Here is a 17,248-nt window from a genome sequence, read left to right on the forward strand (position 1 = left end):
TATATATATATATATATATATATATATATATCTATATATATATATATATATATATAGATATATATATATATATATATATATATATATATATATATATACACACACAGATAGATATATAATATTAGCTGACCAACTCTCTCTCTCTCTCTCGTCTCGTCTCATCTCATCGTCTCTCTAGTGTTAAGATGGTTGCTGCGCTAACATTGGCCAGCATTTTTGACATTTTATATTTCACCACTTCTCACCCCCAATTCGTATTGGGACAGAACGTGGACTTGAAGGCCATCGGGAGTGTATATTCATCCCAGCAAAAACTGTGGATTAGACACTAATATCTGTCATTTTTTACCTTTTATTTTTCACCTCTTCACAATTCCCCTTCCTATCTGGGCTGAACTTACAGGGCATCGGAGTGTTGCTATTCATCTCGTCAGCCTCGAAAACTGTGGATTTAGGCTCTAAAAGCTTAGTTTTTCGATTATTTTAACATGTCACCACCTTCCCTCCCTCTCTCTCATTCGGGGTTGAACTTTGCCTTACTTTGACTTAAAGGATATTGAAAGTGTCACTATTCATCTCAGTAACCTTGAAAACTAAAAATTTGACACTAATATCTGTCATTTTGGCTATTTTATGTGTCATCCCCTTCACGCCCCCCTTCATGCCCCTTCTCACCCCACCTTCCTATTGGGGCTGAACTTTGACTTGAAGGCCATTAGAAGTGTCACTATTTGTCTCGGCAACATCAAAAACTATAGATTAGACTCAAATATCTGTTGTTTTCAGCTATTTTCACATGTAGGCACCTGTAGTCATCATGTCCATTGTTGTGTGAAACATCAACAATGCTTTCGCTTGAGAAACCATGTTGACGCTCTACCCACAGACAGTGCTAGGTGACTTTTGTCACATATGTTCATCTGTATGTATGTTCGTATGCTGAGCTAAGGTTTGCTCTCCTATGACTTTGTAATTGTATTGTATCTCAGACTTCTACTTCCTCTCCTAGAATCAAGTTCTCTGAACAACTTCTTGCACCTACTCAAGAGATGTAGTTTTCGCAAATACATTGTTAGGTTTACCAACATAAGTTTTAAACGTCTTCGCCTTGATACCCAAAGGAGATACTGAAGAAACTTAGAATTATCATCACAGTCTATGATACTCCAACGAGGATGGGAAGTATACCAACCGACCTTTGCGTATAATATCCCAGGTCCTTATAACCAACGGGGGCCTTGTTAGTCCAAGGCAGAGCCCCTTCTCATAGCCTATCCCTATCAATGCTGAACTTGGACTTGAAGGGCTTAGGGAGTGTCACTATTCATTGCAGCAGCCTCGAAAATTTTTATAATGATATCTGTCATTTTTAGTTAGTTTTATTTTCTATATTTCACTCCCATCCCACCCCTTCCTGTGTTTAGTAATAGCCCCTGGGGGATCAAATGTCCTTAAGTATATTTCGCTATTTACCTGAAATTTCACGCAGTTAATGAAATGTCTGGTTTCTCTATCTGCCTGATATAAAAATTGTGTGTGTAAATATAGTATATGCTTTCACACCATTTTTGTTAAAAGCAATAGCTTATGTGGCAGCAATAAGTTTTTTTTGCAGGAATCTTCATATCGTCAGAATTTTTTCAGATTCTCCTGCGCCAATCTTCGGTGAAAAATATACACTTTTTTTTCCTTCCATTTATTGTTATTGTCACGACAGCTCTTTCACCGCCCGGTGGCATTTTCAAGTGACTACGCACGAATTATCCTTTGAAATATAGAAAATTTTCGTGAATATGATGTGTACACTCATGCCATTTTATTATACATAATTAGATGTAACTATAACCTTTGTCACACATTATAATTTTTGTGAGTTGTTTCAGATATGCCCTTATAAATATTATGTACAACTAATAGGTAGATACTAAACGTATTTTTTGAAATTAGGATATTTATTCCATATATGTTAGTTATACCTAAATCTTAAGACCCCAAAAAGTGGTTCATTGTTTTAATCTGGAACACTCACAGCTCAGGTCTACTTTTCACTCAACATGGAGAGACAAAATTATTGAAATTGCATTGTAACCCAATACTTACTTGAAAATGTCACAGAGTGATAAAACAGCTGTCGTGACGGAAAACAATAAACGGAAGAAAGAAGTTTGTGTATTTTTCACTGAATATTGACGCATGAGAATCGGAAAAAACTTCAAGGGGAGTACTATGCATATATATGCTTTTCATCATGGTATGAACTGACATATTGAGGAGTCAACATCGAGGTATATGCATAAATATTAATGAGTCGGTAATTGTGATAACAACAACTTGAGAAAAGTAGTTGGTTTTCACTCTTAACCGCAGTTAGATTCCGAAACAAATATGCATTTCCTTATTTAGCACATTAACCTCCGTTTCTGTCTTCCCGAAGAAGATGCATATTTGATATGCCGATGAGATGTTGTATTTTCCTCCACTGTACAAGAATCAGAATAAGTAAAGTAAACGAATTGATAATCTCTTGAAATCTCAAATCCTGACTCTTTGCAAGATACGGTGTTAGCAGGCGATTACGCCCCAAGTTCCTGTTCTGAATAAGTAACGTTCTCTTGATGTTAGCAAAGGTTGCAACTTCGGGCGATGAGCTGTTCGTTCTTCCTTGGGAATTAAAAAAAAAGGGAGGAAGCGGCGGAAACTGGTCTTTTAATCGTGCCTTTGGGAGTACCTTATTGAGCTTATTCACCATATGAATGCCTTACTATATTTGATACTGTTCTATAAGTCTCTCGGCATTTTCGGAGTCTTTCCTTGCTAGAGCACTTGTGAATCTCTCTCTCTCTCTCTCTCTCTCTCTCTCTCTCTCTCTCTCTCTCTCTCTCTCAGGTGATGTGACAGGAAGAGTAATAAACGGAATAATACAGTCATTCCTTCCAGTTGTCATTATCTCTATTAAAATGTATCTTGTCCGCAAGATACGGGCGATTGTTGGAAAAATTATTATAAATATTATTAGCGTGGAGATCAATTTTACGCACGGATCTCTCTCTCTCTCTCTCTCTCTCTCTCTCTCTCTCTCTCTCTCTCTCTCTGTAGGTTAGTAGACTGTTTAGTTTGTGTACGAATCGCTGGCTAGACGAGGAGGGACGAGCGGTTTTGTTCCTTAAAACTATGCCTGTTGTCATAAGCAGTGAATTACATACCGAGTTGCTAGTCCACCATCGTGGGGGCACCGTTAGGGTGGAGAAGGATGATGAGAGAGGAGACACTAGTCGTGAGTATTTATTGCATCATCGAAATGTATATTAGAACAGGAGGGCCTCGCTGAGGTAATCCTTACCCCCCGAGATGTGAAAATGTACATTATTCAAATTGTCTGTTGTTTACGTGTAAACGTATAAATAATGTATGGTTATGAATACGTTTATATTCGTACATGCTTAATCGTGTATGTCTTGCATGTCACTGGTCGTTCAGACCTTTGTGAAATATTGCTTCCATTGAACGTGATGTGCGCACGATGAGATAATTTATGTTTTTTTTTTTTTTTTCTTTCTTTTTTGCATAAAGTTATGGTTTGTAAATTGTTCCAAATTTCCGTGAACCTTTACTTATCTGTGTATGTCTAGAGGCAGTCTCGACAATACCCCATTTCGTCCGCAACTCCTTCAGATTCCCCTTCCCTCCGCCGCGACAGAGTCCTCCGGAGGCTCTTCCAGATTAGCCGAGGCGTTCCAATAATTCGCCCTTCCCCAAGGCAAGGGCCAAGCACTCCCTAAGGAAATCAGGGGTCGCCTTTCTTACCTCAGGGCCCTGGACTATTTACCAGCCCTAATTTTCGTTTGGGTCCCAAGCCCTAATTTCTCCGGGTTTCAGCTCTCGTCGTGTGCGTTGTTAATTTGCCCAAAAGGCGTGACGCGATTCCGCAAAGAAGGTGCTCGGGGTTTTCTTTCCATCCGCCCTGCCTTCTGCCATCCTTTTCTTTCTTTCTTCTAGTCTCGACGTAATGGCTTTCCTTTGTACTCCTTCCATTCATTGCCAGGGCGGGACATTTCTCAAGTTTTTCGTCTTCTCTACGGAAAGAATGCTTTCGCATTTTTTCTTGTCTGGTTTCGGTTCATCTTGTGTTGGTTAATAAACACCCTCACCTGTCTATCGTGCAGTTTTTTTTTTTCTCTCACTCATTCCACTTCCTCTGAATATTGGTATTGCTTATTTTCTGCAGAGGTTCCGGAATAATTAGTCTATGTTTTGTTGAGAACTGATAAAATTTGAATTAATATTTTTTCAAGTTGAACATATGACAACATCCATTAACTTATGATATCATGGATAAGCTACTTTTGAATCGACCGTATGCTTGACAAGATCTGTACTTGAAACCACCTTTGGGGACCAACTATCAAAAGAGATTGCATCGCATTCCTACCATTTTAATAGAGGAAGAATTGTAATTAGGGTTCATGCCATCTCTTACAAAAATTTGATAATTCATGCTTCAATTTTAATCCATTACCGAGCTTGCATGATAAAATGATGTCAAAGGAATGATTCTAAGTCGGGTATATTCTTTCTTCTGACGTTAATGAATCCACTCTGACAATAGTGATCGAAGCCTAAGATACTGGGATAGAATACTTGATGCCCATATATAGGTATATATGTGTGTATATGTGTATGTAAACACTACATTTATAATATACAATATATATATGTATATATGTATGTATATATATTATATATACATGTATATATGTGTATATATATGTATATATATGAATATATATATATATGTATATATATAATACATATATATATATATATATATATATATATATATATATATATATATATATATATATATATATTTATAAACACATGCACACACACACATATAATGTGAGTACTGTGCATACATGCCTATATATATATATATATATATATATATATATATATATATATATATATATATATATATATATATATATATATGTATGTATGTATGTGTATACCTACCTACCTACCTGTGTATGAGACATCGAGTATTTCTATCCCAGTAGCTTTGGCATCGATCACTATGGTCAGAGTGAATCATAACATAACAACAGAAAAAAAAATATCTCAGACTTACAAACATACCTTACACATCTTTTTGTCCTGTAAGCTCGTTAATGGATTAAAAGTGAAGCATGAATTATTACATTTCTGTAAGAGGTGGCATGAAGCCCGTTATAATCCTTTCTTTATTAAAATGCTATGACTGTGATGCAATCTCTTCAGATAGTTTGGCCCCATAGTTGGTTTCAAGTAAAGATTTTGTCAAACATACGGTCAGTCCAAAAGTAGCTTATCCATATATATATATATATATATATATATATATATATATATATATATATATATATATATATATATATATATATACATATATGTGTGTGTGTGTGTGTGTGTGAATGTAATGCGTGTGTGTTTATACAGTAAACACATATGTTTATATATATATATATATATATATATATATATATATATATATTGATAAACCGATGTATTATATACTTATATTGCTTAGTTGGGTTTGTAAAATATACTAAGATCTCTGTTAACTGGCGTTGTATGTGTATAAACCATCGGCGACCAAACTAGTTTAATGTAGGAGCCACATGCGACAAAGTTCAGGTGTTTTAGAGCTGCAAGACATCAAGAATGATGAAATTGGACTGTCAAAAATAGCACTAAAAGAGAAATAAATATATATATTATATATAAATTAATAACATTCATATGTCTTAGTAAATGAAACCAATGAAATTAGAGATATTTTATTCAGCCACCACCTTGAACCTTTTCTTATCTATCTTTTATAAATATGATAAAAATAGGAGCTCAGCCAACATATTTTTCAAGAGCCGCAAATTGAAGGTCAAAGATGGCTCGTGAGCCGCGGTTTGGCCACCCTTGGTATATGTAGACCTTGTGACACCAATGCCTCACCTTTGCAAGTTTCGTTGGCTAAGTAGTGCAGTGCTCAACTCACGATTGCTAGCCCCATTGTTCGCTCCCAGCAGATTTGCTCAGACACCCGATGGCTTCACCCTTCAGGCCCCACATCCTCGAAAGGGGAGAAAGGTTTGAGGTGAATATGTATATTTGTATGATGGCGTGTGGTTATAATTCTGCGTTTGTATGTATGTTTGTTGAGGTGTGTAATTTGCATAAAGTTGCATCTTTACCTAGAAGAATGAATTAATAGTATCTTATACCATTTCATTTTGCAATGTATTATTAAGTCAAATGTACGAGCTTTTGATACTTGATAAAGCCATTAAAAAATAAATTAAAGAAGAGAGAGAAGAGGCTTAGGAAGGAAATTAAAATAGTGATTAGTCTCGCGCTTGCACATCGCCATTGTCTGCAAATATTTCTTTATTTTTCATCTCTTATACTTTCCTTCCATCTTCAATCCTTCCTCCTCCTCCTCCTCCTCACCCCCGCCCGCTTCTTCCTCCTCACCCTACTCTCCCCCTCCCCCTTCCCTTTAACTGTTCATCTCACATTTCCATTACAGCTGACAACAAGATCAGCCACATTCCCCGAGCCTAATGTAACGTTATATCATTTTCTCTGGATGTCTGTATTAAGCTAAATTCAGTTCATGAGGTTATTATTGGCTCTCTCGAAGTCCATTAGCAAGAGGAATGGGCTGAGAGACTCCGAAATCACATTACTCATTATATTTTTGAGGATTTCTGGGAGACCTGTACTTAAGGTTACACTCTGTTCTAATATATATTATATCCATGTATGTTTAGTACACTCACGCAAACACATGCATGCACACACATATATATACACTATACACACACACACACACACACACATACACATATATATATATATATATATATATATATATATATATATATATATATATATATATATATATATATGTATATATATATAATATATATATATATATATATATATATATATATATATATATATATATATATATATATATATATATATATATATATATATATATAATATATGAGTCATATCACATTACCGTGATTCATATACATACATCGAGCTACAAATGTCCTTTAATATCTAATTCGCTTTACCTCGGAATTAATATATTTTCATATATGTTTAACCGAAGGGGGATTTTTTAGTCGATAAGAGATTTGTCGGTTCCCGGGCGCGAACCATCGAAACAAACAAATCCAGGAAGACTGAAGCTTTAACCCACACCGCCACCGCAAGAGGCTATAAGTTTGTGCCGCCTCTCAACTACAAATACCTGTCGCTCTCAGGTGTTCGTTGTTATTAGAGTCGGCATCTACCCACCTCGTTATTTAGTTGAAAGGATTAAGGCAAAGAGAAAGAATATACGTGTAGCTGTATTACATTTATTAAAGTCATTTAGCAATGGACTTTGAGGTACGCTACAACAGAACGTTAGTGAAGCCACCAAAACGTTTTGCATGATGTATACCGTAACTTAGGACAATGTTGGAGGTTAATAGTTTTTAACACATCCTTCAACATCCAACAGCAATGACTTTTAGAATTTCCAACAAATAAGTGGTTAGAAATATAGGAAAAGGCGGAAGGCGTAGGTCTGTTTTTCGCGGCAAGAAGACTGGCTAGCAACTTCAGCGCTAAAGAGTTGCTGAAACACCGGAAGGGTCTACCCTTTGCGTGCCACGCCCATTCTGGAAGGGAAATAGGGTATGGTGATTAGCTTGGTTGTTGTTGAACCTGTTAAATCTGTCTGAAAATTAAAACAAGCCTTTAAATCACCAACTAACTAACGCAATAACAATTTAAATAAAATGAAACTAATGAGGTCCAATTTTTTTTTTTCAGGTTCCTCCTCAGCCCTTATGCTTGGTTTGGATACTGTTGCCAGTTTCAGCGGCCTCCGCGAGAGATCATGTGGCTTACTGGCAGTTGAATGAAAGTAAAATAGAAGAGAGCTAATCTTTGCCCGGTAATTAATCCTTCCATCCGCACCTTAATCCAAAGAATGGAAGAGGAAAAAGACGCTGACGTGGCAATTATGGTTGATATTTGTAATTTTATCTTAGCATTGGCACTAACGGAATTTCCTTTCACCGTTGATGAAAAAGAGAAATCAAAATAAGGTTAATGCGTGAACAAGGATAAGGATAAATATTGGAGGGGACTTGATCGAATCCTTCTCTCGTCCTACCCCTCCTCCTCCTCCTAAATCCGAGGGCTGAGAGGGGAGAAAAAGGGGCCGACGACACAAAATATCCGTATGACTGCCAATGCCAAGTGTCTCCTCCTATTCCTTTCTCGCAGCCCCTGGGATAGAAAAAGCTGAAACAGTCTTAAAGTAATCCTCCGGAATGAATGAATAATCTCGGAGAATTCCCCGTCTGCCTGGCATTAAGTTTTAAAAGCTGGAATGGAGGACTATATCACTCATTTTGACCTCTGAATATTTTAGCTACAGTCGCAACCCGCCTCACCCCAGCCCCTCCCCGCCCCCCTGCCAGCAAACGCTGCGACCTGCCCCCTTGGACGAGGCGCTGAAGGGACAGGCAGAAGGCGCCGTTATTTGTTTCCTTTTCCTAATTTCTTTTCGTTAACGTTTTCACTTTTTTTTTTTTTTTTTTTTTTTTTTTCTTCTGTAGCGAATAGGTATTTCTTTAAGCTCACTTCTGAATGGGATCAAATTCGCCTGTCATTGTCAAGTTTTGGCAGTTTGCTATTGAAGAGAGTGGTTTCCATATAAGTTCTTTTCCCTTTGTCTTTGTATCCAAGGGGTAAAATCGCTACTATTAATAACTACCTTTATGGCGCAGCCGTTGATTTCCTTGGTGTAAAGAAGGAAATCGTCTGGCTTTATTATGTATTTTAAAGAAAGGACTTCGTAGAAAATGTTATGATGTAAGCTTAGACGTGTAAATACGGAAGGCTGTGAGTGTCTTTTCTTGTATGTGTATGTATGTTACACACACACACACACACACACACAGACACACACACACACACATATAATGTATATATATATATATATATATATATATATATATATATATATATATATATGCTGTAAAGAAGGAAATCGTCTGGCTTTATTATGTATTTTAAAGAAAGGACTTCGTGGAAAATGTTATGATGTAAGCTTAGACGTGTAAATACGGAAGGCTGTGAGTGTCTTTTCTTGTATGTATGTATGTATGTTTGTTATACACACACACACACACACACACACACACACACATATATATATATATCATATATATATATATATATATATATATATGTGTGTGTGTGTGTGTGTGTGTGTGTGTGTGTGTGTGTGTGTGTGTGCACGCGTGTTTGTGTACATTTGTATTAAGAAAAGTTTGTGCAACGTGTTCCACATTAACTTCTTTGGAGAAACAAATCCACAGTTATGTAAATGTACATATATTTCAGTTTAAAAACAGCAAAGATAGCTTTCGGGAATCTGTTCGGTTCCCCTTATCAATCTCTGTGGATTTGTTTCTCCATTTGAAGACTCGTGCTACCATGAGGATTTTTTTAATTAACTTCTTTATTGGTATATGTTGAAGTAGTATAAATGATACTAATCATGATAATGGTAATTGTAGTCGTGATATTGAGAATAGTTAAAAAGAAGCATTAATATTAATAATAATTACTGAACAGTTTATATATAATTAAATTCCAGATAGAGACCCTAGGTGGTTATAGCAGTCAGGTCCAGATGGCTAAATACGAAAATTGAATGTAGAAAAACTCTAAGTTGATGATAATATTCACAGTAATAATAAGAAAGAAAAATACCTATAATAACAGGAACCGTATAAATATAATAATAATAACAGATTCTGCAGATGACACTTTGCAAAGACAGAGATGAAGTCCTTTAGGGAACAAAGGCCTCATTTTCCCATCTTTCCCGCAATTTAGATCTTCTTCTTGCCTCACTCCCTAGGATGCTTTGTATGAGCCAATTGCTGCTGTTTCTCACTCGGGTTATCAGACTGGACATTGTTCGCCTTACAATGATATTTAAGTTGTCCAGGCAGTTTTTTGTAAACATCTGTGTGGTGGCGGACTGGTAGCGAGGAGTGTTTGTGCGACGTCTCAAAATGTCATTATGCACAATAGTTATACGTTTCATGGTCTCTCTGATATAGTTCGCCCAGAGGGAACACCCATAGATACTGTAGCAATGCGAGCGGAAGAGCAGCAGTTTCACTTCTAGGTGACAGAAGGCAAACCTCCTTGCAATTATGTTGCCAGTTGCACATAACTTGGGAAAGTTCGAATGTTCATAACGTTTATATAGCATTTTCAAGAGGTTCGTTAGAGTCAGTTTGTTTTTATTGATTCATAGGAGAAGCCGTGTGAAAAAAATGTGCCTGAATACCTATTTAAAAAGGAAGAAGTCAGAGATCAGATATCCAACCATAAAACGTGTAAAAACGATTTTCCAAGATTTCTGTTTTATGGTAATTTACTGCGTAAATGATGAGTGTTTTGAATTAAGTTTAAATATATTAATTATTGATAATCATTGCATCACACTCAGTATGTTTGCCCTTAAGTTCGATTCATAAATGGGATAGAGACAAAAAAAAAAAAAAAAAAAAAAAAGAAAGGTAATGACAGGCTGAGAGAACTCCAAAGGTTTTTTATGGTTATTTTCTGGGTTAGAGCTGCAACGAAATTCGTAAAAGAATGAATTTAGAGCATGATATCAATTACAAGTTCTAATCTCTCATTAATGTCATATTCCCCCCGGTGGGTGTCCTCAGCAGCTAATTCTTTCGGTCATGAGGAAAGCTTATGACTCACGCAGGTTTGGTGAGTAGTTTCTCTCTCTCTCTCTCTCTCTCTCTCTCTCTCTCTCTCTCTCTCTCTCTCTCTGAGAATGGATGTGGGTGCCTATTTTTATGTATTTTAACAAAGGGGGAAATTAAAAAGCGTGGTATAGTAATATTTAGTATACTGTATTACTTTAGATCATAATTACTACAGTAATTGATTGTCTTCCCTCTAAACTCGCGGTGATTAGTTACGTATGTATGTTTTTTTTTTATTTGGCTGCTGCGGTCTTCTTTTGTTTACTCCATTACCCTTTTATCATATGATTGGCATGAAGATGGAGATATATTAGGCGTAGGGACTGTTTTGCATGTCGGGAATATTTATGAAAGATTCCTGCCATAGCCTTGAACGTCAAACTTAAATTTTGACAACAATGAAATATACCAACTATGTATGGCCTGTAATGTTTTTAGTCATAGGAAACTATTCCCGTTTATGGAGTTTGATATCCTTCTTTTATGAGTTTTATCTTCCGTAATATTTATAATTATGAACCGGGCAATTGTAGAACGGACTTTTGTTCAGTTAGCTCTGATTAAACATGGAGCTTCTTTTTGCGTCTGTAGGCTTGGACCGTAAGAAGTATTGTCTGGTTTTTGCTCTGCAAAACACTAGTATACACATTCTGTTGAAACATAGTAATGTTTCACTGCCCTGTACCCGAATTCTTGCATTTACCTACTGCAAGACTGTGGGGTTGTCTTTTTGCCAGTTATTTTGACATTAATTCTGTTAAATTCCCTGAAAATTTTGATGTGAAGTCAGTTCTAGTAGTCCATATTTCATGATGCGTCTCGGCCACTTTCATCGGATGAACATTAGATTTCACGTTGAACATCTAACTTTAATTGTTTTCACTTATGTGGCATTCAGACGAATTGTAAAATATATCGCGGAAATGTGTACGAAATGTGGACTTTTTGTTTTAGGATATATGGGAATGATGAAACTGAATTACATTATTAATGCTTGATAGGTTGTGAATAATAGTTGCGTAATATCATCTCTAAGGTTTTTATTACAACATTGTGTATACATGTATATAAATGCATAAATTTTACTTCATCATAGAGGCGGTCTGTGACTTTAAGAATGACATGACATTAAGCGTATTGAATTGATTTATGTTAGCAAATTACTCGTATCTCTCTCTCTCTCTCTCTCTCTCTCTCTCTCTCTCTCTCTCTCTCTCTCTCTCTCTTTCTCTTTAAAGGACCCAATATCACCTGGCAATCAGTATTTTTCAATTGCTTAATACCCACTTGGACCCTCTGACGTCATAAACCATGCAGCCATTTTCGATGTGGAGAGCAGAGCATGAAATCTCTTACACTTATGCTGCGTATTACTCTTCCATATTTGATTAGCTATACCAGATTCACTTACTGACATATCAGACAGTCCCGTTTTAATCCGAGGTGTTTTTTTTTTCAGAAATACTTGAAACATTTCGTAGTATATAACTTTAGTTTACATGTCGGGTGAAAGGGCTTATCTGATGCACCATTTTAGTAACCTACCGTCAAAACTTGCTAACAAAACATGTTTTTGAACGTCAATTCATGCAAAGTGATTGCGTTATTGCTCGCTCTCACTGGGGCTGTGTTTGCAAGGCTCCGTCACAGGAGGATACATGTAACGTCAGAAAAAGATTGGGAAAAATTAACCCTCTACCCGTCAGTATTATTGCGGATATGGCTTTTTGTACTGAGTTAAAAAAGAAGATTTTTTTTCCTTCAAATTTACTTCGATGTGTGGTGGAATAGATTCGACAGTTTTTGACTCCACGTCTTTTGATTGATTAAAAAAAAACAATTGACCACTCACATCAAAGTTAACTGAATTATAATTTCTGAGCTAATATTGTGGGTGTTTCTGTGTATATATATATATATATATATATATATATATATAATATATATATATATATATATATATATATATATATATATATATATATAAAATTATATATTTGTATATACAAATATGTATATGTTTATATATGTGTATATACAAATATATATATGTTTATATATATATATATATATATATATATATATATATATATATATATATGTACAAAAGCAGGCATACATACAAATATATTACTAAATGTCCTGGGAGTGTTCCCTTATTCAACAGATACATTGCTTTCTGCATTTTACTTCTCACTCGGTCTCCTCCTCTTCCGTCCAAGCTGAAACTACTTAACTTCATTAATGATGACTTTGCTTTGCTGAGCAAAATCCCTCTGAAACGTTCTATGGGAGTGTAAAGAAGTGACTTATTGGTGCATGTAAACTGATTCTAAAAAACAATAATACTGAACTCTGTGTTTGATGGATGTGCCTTATTTTTCAGAAGCCTCGTGTGAGTGTTAGGCCCTCGAATAAGAAAAAATCGACGAAAGTGTTCTGGCATTTCACATAAGTAATTTTGTAAGGTAGTAATTTTTAAACGATATAGTTTTTTTGTACATTACTGCATCCTCTTATAATTAAGCAATTCTAGCCCACGCGTTTATAGCTTCACTCTATAAATGGAAAGACAAAGTGCCTAATTTTTTGTGAATCCCCTTTGTTGAATGGCTTGTGTTTTATTAATTACGACGAGTAAATGTCAGTATCTTTTCTCCAGCAGTGGTGATCCTTCATGTGAATTTTATAGAACTAACATCCGTTTCGATGGCATTTATAATTGTATCAATATGGCGCGTGGCATTATAGAAAATTCAGGTTTAGTTTTTTTTTCTATAAATGTCAGTGACTGTAGGTTAACTCCAGATACTCTGTACATTAATGCATCATAAAATTTGGGTTTTATCTTTCCCCTCATTGGAAACACACCCGCATGCACTTAGATATGTGACCAGACAAACACGCATGTATATATATATATATATATATATATATATATATATATATATATATATATATATATATATATATATATATATTTCTACAACAGTGTATTTTTAACGCCTTATTCTATTAGTACAGACAACACGGTGAAAACTTCAGCACAGAGGGGATGTAAGTGCTGAGATTTACATTCTGTGTAATTTCTAAAACTTCGAAAGGCTTATTCCGAGTTTGATGGCAGTTTGTCCAATACATCTTAAGGTGTAATCTTGTTTTTTATTTGTGCTATATAATCCTGTGCGGTCCTTGGTGTGTAAAGTAAACAAGCTTTAAATTGTTCCTCTTTAAGTTCTGTTTACTAAAAGAAAAGGAATTGTATTTTGGTAAACAGTGATCGGGCAGTCATGTATCAGCATATCCTAGATATAAATTATCCGGTGCCTTTTTTTATTATAGCATGCAGGTATTCAAAATGACATCAGTACCATTTTTAGAGCAACTTTACATTAACGTGAAATTAAACTTCCCTTTAATTTTCTGTACGAGTCTGTGGCGTTAAATATTCATGGCTTATGGAGGCATTCAGGCAGTAGTGTTTACTCTCCTTTATGGGCAAGTAGATGTTTATTTTTTTCTTTGTTTACACGGTTTTGTCTGAAGCATTGTTCATCCGAAGCATGTTTATCCGGTTATTCAAAACGCGCTCAACAATCCGGCATTTTCTGAAAATCCTTCTCGTTATGAAGGAAGGATTAGATGGGATATTTGTTGTGACGTACGAACTGCTTATTTTGTGTTCTGTTACAGAATGGATCCCATGGTCGGCTTCCATTTCATAACACCTTGGTGGCTGTTAGGCTAGTAGAAACTACTCGGTTTGGTTTTATCACTTTAAAGTAAAGTCGCGATGCTTATCTTGAATTAGTTCATAGAATGAATATGTGTATTTCATCTTGATTACCTTTGAATTACCTGGTGTCTTCTACTTGCAGTTGCTCTGCATAGTTAGAGCCAGCATTTGCCATTACATCTGTTAATCAGCATCGAAACTTGCGCTGGCGTAAATGCAAGCCTTATGAAAGAAACGAATGAACAGGGATTATCTTTGCTTATGTGCAGAATGCAGAGGTCACATTGTTGTTATTATAGGGAGATGACGTAAATAAACACCTAGCTTTACGTATGCAAATTACGAAACAGTGGATACGCGAAAGTTAATTTGGAGTATTTTGTGTCTCGTAACGTTGTTTTGACCATTAAAATGACAAACCTTTTCGTTATCGTCACCAATACAGTTTGCGAATGCATAATTATTTTGGTGGTGGTGTTTAAATTTCCCCATTGTTACGAACCGACTAGAGAGGTCCGCTTCAGGTTCGATATGAAATTAAAAAAAAAATTCAACAACGAATATAGAAACACTAACACAACAAAGGTTTATTTACAAGCTTACTAACAAAGATAAATGCAGAATGGTGTCTCCTATTTACATAAAAAAGGTAAAATCTTACACTGCATGAACTGGGGGAACAGTGAGGTAATGAAAGTACTTGCCGACCAGTTTTTCAACTCGAAACGATGGCTTCATAAAAGGAGAACTCTAATTGTAGACGCCTTCTTGCCTCCGTATTGCAGAAAATAATGTCTACTCTTGATACTTGAAGGGCAGGAACTCCCCAAAACCTCTAGCAGAACGTTTCTTCTCTGAAGCCTTACACAACATCGAAATAACTCTGTCTTCCACTCCTGAAGACGACTTGACTAGAATCCGATCAAACTCACGAGCGCCTTTTTCTCTCTGATCCTTTCGTCCTTCTCTTATCTCTCCCTGATGATCTCTGCTGCTGAACTTTCACTGATAATCTGATCTGTGGCCCTTACTGATGATCTATTGCTCTGTGACTAACTGATGATCTCTCTTCTCCTACTTCGTCCGTCATATTTATACGACATTCTGGGGGCTGAGCCTACGGCGAGCGTCACAGACTCCCGAGATTACCGGAACGATTTAGAAGATTCTCGACAAAGTATTGCATCAGAAGTCGCGGCGTTTCTCACGACACTTCGGCGCCTGTTGCACTCCATAACACTCCTGCCGATTCTAGAACCGTCATGAGAACAGGCACCTCCAACAACATGCAAGTTTACATTCATTGACTTTGCTCTACTCTTACCCATATTAATTCTATGATGTATATTTCCCCTCTCCTCTAACACTGAAAAAGGACCTTCGAACTTATAAGGTAAAGCGGGACCTTCTTTCTGGACTAGTACTAAAACTCTATCTCTTACACGAATATTTGTCTCTTTCGTTCTAAGATCATGTTTCTGTTTACCCCCCCTTGACTCCCGTTCTCCTTCGCTAGTTGCTAACCATCTCTTAAATTGTTTGTATAACACTCAAGATTAGTTATGCAATCTTCTCTACCCTTACTTCTAGACAAAGGTCCGACCATATTGATAAATGCATTCTCAAAAGATTCGCCTACTGAAGGAATATTACACAAAGGAACTCTGGGAATTACTTGAATCAGTTTCCCAGCAATTTGATATTCATGACAGCTTAAAACATACCTCTTCACGTCACTTCTCATTTTAGGCCAATAGTACGTCCTACTAATAGACTTGAAAGTTTTATTTACTCCCAAATGTCCCTGCTCATCATGTGCTAACTTCAAAACTAGCTCACGAAGCTTCCTAGGAACCACTAATTGTTCGGTGATTTCCCCTTTACTACCTAACTTAGGACGAACATAACGACACAAAACTTTGTCCTTTAAACAAAGGGTTTCCTTACACACATCAAGATCATCACCCAGCTCACATTAAAAAATTTGGGTTAGTGTCTCATCCTCTCTCTGTAACATGACTAGCTCATACTTATCCAAAATGTTAGAGCCTAATTCATCACCGTACCTAGTACTAGATACTGGTACATTTACTACGTTACTCTCGACAGCTACACCTTCCGTTTGGCTATCACTGTCAAATGTAGAGTTAGGTTTCTCAGCCACACTCATGCCAAGACCAACCTCGCCACCTCTACCACACTCGTTTGAATCCACGAACTCACTCACATTCGAATCTACGAACGTACTCTCGTTCGAATCCACGAACTCACTCTCGTTCGAATCCACGAACAAATTATGACCGTAGTCTATGTCTGTATCGAAACCCGACCTAGTTACTACCATTTCAGGCACTGGAATATCCCTCACAACAGGATTCACATTCTTGGATAAAGCTAAGTCATTACCGACAATAATGTCAACGCTATCCACGGGCAAACTGTCAAGTACTGCAAGTTTCACTTCTCCTGACACTACCTGACTTTTTACGTTCAACTTCAACAAAGGATAAAGAACACAAATGTTAGGAAATCCACCTAACATCACTTTTTCTTCCATGTTGATTTCTGCCCTGTTTGGCACACTCTCTCTCCTAATCAGTGAGACAGCAGCTCCTGTGTCTCGAAGCAAGACCACTTCTCTCGAATCTACTCCTCCAAG

The sequence above is a fragment of the Macrobrachium nipponense genome, chromosome 29, assembly GCF_015104395.2.
Source record: "Macrobrachium nipponense isolate FS-2020 chromosome 29, ASM1510439v2, whole genome shotgun sequence".
In the NCBI taxonomy this organism is placed as follows: Eukaryota; Metazoa; Arthropoda; class Malacostraca; order Decapoda; family Palaemonidae; genus Macrobrachium; species Macrobrachium nipponense.